Below are 7,502 nucleotides of genomic sequence, written 5' to 3' on the forward strand. Positions count from 1 at the left end.
TCAGTAAAACAACAAGTACTGGGGGTGGGTTTTTTTTTTATTAATAACATTATCTTACTTTGAATTTTAGATTTGTCTTATGTCTACAGAATAAGAGGTATATTTGAGTCAATGTATAGCGTTAAAAATTAAAAATTATCTGATTATTTTCATACATGTATATTATAAAGGCATGAGACATTTGGGAAGAGAGACGAATAACTCGTTTGTTACTTTTTTTATTTTACACTTTACAAAAATCCAAGAAAACTGTTGTTTTTAATTTTGAAGATGTTGTGTGTTTTCTATCCTCAATGCCAAGGCTCGGGGATAGAAAACACACAACTCGTTGGACAAAAATATAGACACACAGAAAAATAGTCATTTTGCTATTCAAAACTTATCCACCATTCCTAACTTTAGTTCTAAAATAAAATTGCTTCAAAGTACATGCACATCTGTTACAGTTTCTTTATTTTTATATTTATAAAAGGTTCTATGTTGTTGCCACGTAAATTACATTTTTATGCAATACAATACACAATTAAAAGTATAATGTCTTTTGATATGATAATTTTTACAATCTTCCAGATTCCACAGTAGGTTTTATCTTCAGAAAATTATCAAGAATCTATACTACTATATTGAAATAATAGACTCGAATTTTTGGGCTTTAATACCGAGAAATCGGAAGAGTACTGTGTTTTGTTTTATATATTTCAAACATCATTGGTACCTGTAGATTACCAGTTTGTTTTTATTTTTTTCAATCAAGCTTCGCTAATTAATAATCAACAAAATTTTTGAACAAAAATCCGGAAATCATCTGGATTTTTTGAATTTTACAATTTTGCGCACTCATTACATGGTTTGTTATGAATAATTTAATGTTATTTTCAATGCAGTAATTTTGTCCAAACCGTTTCGGAGCGATTCTGCAATTTTTTGCTACATTACGGGTATATGGGAGGCCTTTAACTATGGTTTAGTCCTGTCTTGAAACAGTTCGATTATTCTAACTAGGCAGAGTGTAGTGAAATTAATAGCATTATTTTAGGCTTAAAGCTTGGTAATGTAAATGTCAAAAATACGGTGTGTCGATGTAGCCTTTTCGTAAATGTCCGATCATGTATCATATGCAATGTCAACCCGTGCCCGCACGGGTCAAAGTGTAGTTAATTAAAAATAACATGATTTTTTTTTCATCCTTGATTTGTTTACGTTATTATACATACTTTCTGACCATGGGCTAACACAGGATGTTTTTTTTTTCAAGTTATAAATATTCATCATTATACAGAATTGTTGTGTTTTTTTGCACTAAACAAGTTGAGCTTCCTCTTCTTTGTGATTGGTAGAAAATACATGATGTGGACGTTCTCTTTTATTCTATAGGATAAAATGCTGTTCAATACCAGGCAGAGATAATTTGCAGGTGATCTAATTTACGCATAATGTAAGAGTTTTTTCAAGACTAGACATACCATGTTATGAAATGAATAAAAAAATTGTTTTCGCCTTTCTATGATTTATAACAGATATGGTTCCTTTCTGCATATGAACTTTTGGGATTTTGGAAGATCTATTTATCAGGTAATTTATGTCTGGAAACAAAAGTGTTTTAAGGTTTAGAAGAATAATTCTCATTATCACGTTAGAATATAATGATATGTACTCACTCATAATATGTTATAATTGCAATCTTCAAAATAAGGGATATGATTTGTTTCTATTTAAAACGAATTTAAACCATCACACATTCAACTTCTGCTCATTTAAAACAGTTTTTTGGTATCCCTGAAGAAAACTATTGAAAGAAAAAGATAAAAATACTTTAATGGTGTGATAAAGGTAGCTTAATTTTATGTTTGAAATATTTCCTATGAAAGTTAAAGCTTTTAAATAAAAAATATACTTATTTCATTTAACCAGTGAAATGGAGAATTTTGTTGGTGGAAAGACCGACGTCTTCCTTCTTTAATTTTATATACTGAGGTGTTCTTTTCATCTTTAATGGACGGATTTTTCTCTCTTTTCCAATGGATGAAGCTTGGACTCTCTTCGTTAATTGGTGAATGTCTTCCTATTTACTCTAATGGATGGAGCCCTGTCTCTCTGTTAATTGGTGAATGTCTTCCTATTTACTCCAGTGGATGGAGCCCCGTCTCTCTGTTAATTGGTGAATGTCTTCCTATTTACTCCAATGGATGGAGCCCCGTCTCTCTTCGTTAATTGGTGAATGTCAGTGGATGGAGCCCCGTCTCTCTGTTAATTGGTGAATGTCTTCCTATTTACTCCAATGGATGGAGCCCCGTCTCTCTTCGTTAATTGGTGAATGTCTTCCTATTTACTCCAATGGATGGAGCCCCGTCTCTCTTCGTTAATTGGTGAATGTCTTCCTATTTACTCCAATGGATGGAACCCCGTCTCTCTTCGTTAATTGGTGAATGTCTTCCTATTTACTCGAATGGATGGAGCCCCGTCTCTCTTCGTTAATTGGTGAATGTCTTTCTATTTACTCCAATGGATGGAGCCCCGTCTCTCTTCGTTAATTGGTGAATGTCTTCCTATTTACTCCAATGGATGGAGCCTCTTCGTTAATTGGTGAATGTCTTCCTATTTACTCCAATGGATGGAGCCCCGTATCTCTGTTAATTGGTGAATGTCTTTCTATTTACTCCAATGGATGGAGCCCCGTCTCTCTGTTAATTGGTGAATGTCTTCCTATTTACTCCAATGGATGGAGCCCCGTCTCTCTGTTAATTGGTGAATGTCTTCCTATTTACTCCAATGGATGGAGCCTCTTCGTTAATTGGTGAATGTTTTCCTATTTACTCCAATGGATGGAGCCCCGTATCTCTGTTAATTGGTGAATGTCTTTCTATTTACTCCAATGGATGGAGCCTCTTCGTTAATTGGTGAATGTCTTCCTATTTACTCCAATGGATGGAGCCCCGTCTCTCTGTTTTCCTTTCTGTTTTCATCTCTTCCTCAATGGGCTTTGTCTTTCCCACTAAATGGATGGAATTCTTCGCTCGTGGAGGCTTTCCTTCTTCAGTGGATGGAGTTTCTGTCTCCTGTTACTATATGAGTAGGTCTTCTTCTCATCTCCAATATACAGATTTTCCTGTCTTCTTCAATGCATGGAGCTCTGTCTCTCTTATTCGATGGAAGTTTTATTCCTCTCTTATTCAATGGACATAGTTCGTCCTCTCTTTTACAATAGATGGGTTCTTCGTTCGAAGAGACTTTCAGCCTTATTCAATGGACAAATTTTGTCCATTTCTCTACATTGGATGGACTCTTCGTTCCTAGAGACTTTTAGCGTACATTCGATACATTCAAGTACAATGATGAAAGTGAAAAATCGTTTTGGTTACGGATAGTACTTTTGGATTTTAACTTTACTCTTTTAATTCATGCGTTTAATAATTTTCAACATTAAATATAAAATCAAAATGTCTAAAATAGTCAGATAGACACTTCTAATAAAAACAAAAGCTTTTTAAAATTAAAAAGATTATTTGTTCACATTTTCATATCTTTGGACAGATTCCTCAAGAAATATGCCACCTACATAAAATTATGATATTGATGTACTAGACAAGCATATTTTAAAAGAAAAATAGATATTAGAAAAAAAATAATGATACATTGTACTTGTACTAGCATTCACATCTGAGTCACAATCAATCAAAATAGACTGATCCCAATCTGACGGATGTATAAACTTAATATAAGAAATAATCGTATTTTTGAAAAAAAATGTAATATGTCTTAGTTGTGATATCTCCAAATTAATTAAACTTGAAAAATTACTTGATTGCTCTATGGCAACTTTATTGTTAAGTACATAAATTTGCAACATGTGTTTTTGTTGAAAAGCAATCAACAAAACCTATCCCGATCATAGGAATGGTATTAAAAATAAAAAACGAAGGCAATGTTGCAATAAACAACCGTTGTCTGTCAAGTTTAGACCGTGGGTTGTATTAAATTGAATTTATTGTTTAATATCTGTTGGACAGTATCACTCGCTACATTCGTTACTTTACATTTATCATTTAATTTAAGAAGAAATAAAGAAGAGTGGAGTAAGATATTGAGGCAATAAATTAAATAGGCGCCGGTAGGTAGAAAGACTTACTTCAATAAACAATGAGAAGCGTTGATTGCTGGCGCAGCACGGAATCTGTCCGGGTACAGAGTTACCTTATTACGGGGATAGATTGCTGATGTACCAAAGTCAATCTTATATGCAAGATTTGAAGACAATTCTACCCCATTCCAAGATTTGATACGTTATTGATAACAGTGATTTGCAATTAACGAAACAAAAATGAGTGTTTTATATAAATGTACGTATAACGAAATCCCCGACACATTTGTGCAAAAGGCGATATTAGATAAGAACTGTATTTGGAATGCTTAGACATAAATTGGAAACTTAAAAGCGAAATAACTTATTCACAGTCATTATGTATATAAATTCGACTGCAAGTCCGGTATTGTAATATTAGTGTGATGATTTACTGTAAGCGTCATTGTGAATAAGACAATACTTCCTGGCTCGGCACGGGGACAGATTCTACTTCCGATGCAAAGATTTTATTGAAACCTGACAAGCTAGAGGGGACGTTTCAAGGAGGAAATCTTGGTATTTGTTTCATACTATTGAATAAAGTTAGTTTGAAGCTGAGGTATCTATGAGTGTCTAATGATTAATCAAACTGTGCTGCATAAGTATCTTATGAAAGAGTGTAGCAATCTTTATAACAATAATCGATGTATGTGACATCGCAATTTAAATCTAAATTTTATTTTCTGATTCTTATGGGAAAAAACAACAAAAAAGTACACAATCAGTGAAATCGTAATTCAAAACGGTTTACTTATAATTTTTGTAAACTTACAATACTGGGTAAACTCTGAATCCAAAGGAATAAACAAGAGTAATTTGGTTCCCATAAATCAACATTTTATGTGTGATTGTGTGATTGTTCTTCGAAGATTTGATATTAGATATATGTTCCTTTCAGTGACCCCATTCATTTGCATTCTGAAATAGTATAATTATATCCGTGTTGCCACCAAATGTCATTGTCAATAATACAACAGCTGGGCACGATATATGATTCTTATCTAATATCTATTTTTAACAATCTTAAGGTATTCGATCCATAATAGCCCCAGATTCAATGAATCTGGGATCGTAACAGATATGTATGACTTAATACTTAGTATACTTGGGCATAACTTTCATATAATTTAAGTATCAATATGTAACAGTGGAATGTGTCCTAATTAATGACCTTTCTTTTTTCTAGAAGAGTTGTCCCCCTTCGCTTTTTTTTCTATAAAAATTAATTCTAGAAAAATCTATACGGTGTAAATTTATTTTCATTAGTTTTTGTATTTCTAATGATAAAATACATCTTTCCACCAAAGCATTTATTGATATTCTTAGTATTAATATATATATTTTTTTAAATGTGCTGTTCCCATAGACCATAATGCAATCTTAATTATTTAATTACTGCTTAGTTAATATTTTTGAAAATTTCTCTCGGTAAATCTTTTTCTACTCTAAAATGCTTTTAATTAATATCAAAGTATTAAATACATGATTAATATTCAAGGTTGGAAAAATTAGGTCCTATTATGGATCGGATACCTTAAGGATAAATGTGTATCTTTAAGGAATAAGGAAGTATTGAAAAACAGAAATGAATTCGATAAAAATCAAGTATTCAATTACCTTATCCTCTTCTTATACGTTTGTAATGTATGCAATACGGACGCAAATAAAATTAATAAGATTTTTTTAAAAATTGTTTCAAATGCAGCAAAGGGCAGATCACTCTAACTGTGCAAAATATAGATAACGATCTTTAGCATCCAGTGAAAAGAGTTGTTAAACAAAAGTACATTGAACAGATCATGCTTGATAACTGTATTCTCAATTAAACTGTTGTAGGTGGAAACAAGATGGTTTCCATCAGATTATAAACAAGAAGAGGCCCAGGGGCCACATCGCTCAGCTGAGCAACGATTGCCCTAATTCTGATCAAATTAGGATTGCAGTATCAAAATATCTTGACAACTAAATACAGGAGATCTTGCTAACAAAAATTAAAAATCTGCCAATTTTTGTAAATACCAAGCCCCTTTTGTTGTTGTACCTGTAAGAAGATTTTTCTCTATTCATATATCCCACCCCCCCCCCCCCCCCATTTCGTGGCCCCACTTTTCTCTAGGGAATCATGGTTTCATCAAACTTAAATCTGCATAACCTGTGCTTTCACACTTATAGTACTGAGTTTTGAATCAAAAACTTTCCCAGAATATTTTTAAAGATTTTCTCTATATATTCCTATGAAAAAATTCAAACTGCCATCACGGCCCCGCCCTATCACTAGGGACTGTGATTTTGCAAACTTGAATTTACATTACCCGAGGATGCCTCTTCACAAGTTTAAGCTTTTCTGGCCAAATAGTCTTTAAAAAGAAGATTTTTTAAGATTTTCTCTATATATTCCTATGTAAAAATTCATCCCACATTGTGGCCTCACCATACCCCTGGACTATTGTTTAAACTAACTTAAATCTATACGATCTGGGGATGCTTCCACTCAAATTTGGGCTTTCCTGGCCAAATAGTTTTGAGAAGAAGATTTTTAAAGATTTTCTTTATACATGTATATAAAAATTTATCCCCCATTGTGGCCCTGCCCTACCCCCAGGGACCATGATTTGAACAAACTTGAATCTACATTTGCTGAGAATGGTTACACGCCAATTTGAGCTTTCTTGGCCAAACAGTTTTTAAAAGAATTTTTTTTAAAGATTTTCTCTATAATTCCTGTATAAAAATTTATCCCCTAATTGTGGCCCAACCCTACCTCCAGGACCATGATTTGAACAAACTTGAATCTACACTATCTGAAGATGCTTCCACTCAAGTTTGAGATTTCGTGGCCTAATAGTTTTTGAGAAGAAGATTTTCAAAGATTTTCTCTATATATTTCTATGTAAAACTTGATCCCTCCATTGTGGCCCAACCCTACCCCCGGTTACCATGATTTGAACAAACTTGAATTTACACTATCTGAGGATGTTTCCACTTAAAACTGAGCTTTCCTGGCCTAATAGTTTTTGAAAAGAAGATTTTTAAATATTTTCTCTATATATTCCTATGTTAAACTTGATCCCCCTATTGTGGCCCCACCCTACCTACAGGGACCATGATTTAAACAAACTTGAATCTACACTACCTGAGGATGCTTCCATTTAAATTGGAGCTTTTCTGGCCTGATAGCTTTTGAGAAGAAGATTTTTAAAGATTTTCTCTGTATATTCCTATGTAAAACTTGATCCCCCTCCTGTGGCCCCTCCCTACCCCTGGGGACCATGATTTGAACAAATTTGAATCTTCACTACCTGAGGATGCCTCCACACAAGTTTAAGCTTTTCAGGCCGAATAGTTTTTGAGAAGAGGATTTTTGAAAAATACCAACAAATTT

This window comes from Magallana gigas, chromosome 6 (genome assembly GCF_963853765.1).
Source record: "Magallana gigas chromosome 6, xbMagGiga1.1, whole genome shotgun sequence".
In the NCBI taxonomy this organism is placed as follows: Eukaryota; Metazoa; Mollusca; class Bivalvia; order Ostreida; family Ostreidae; genus Magallana; species Magallana gigas.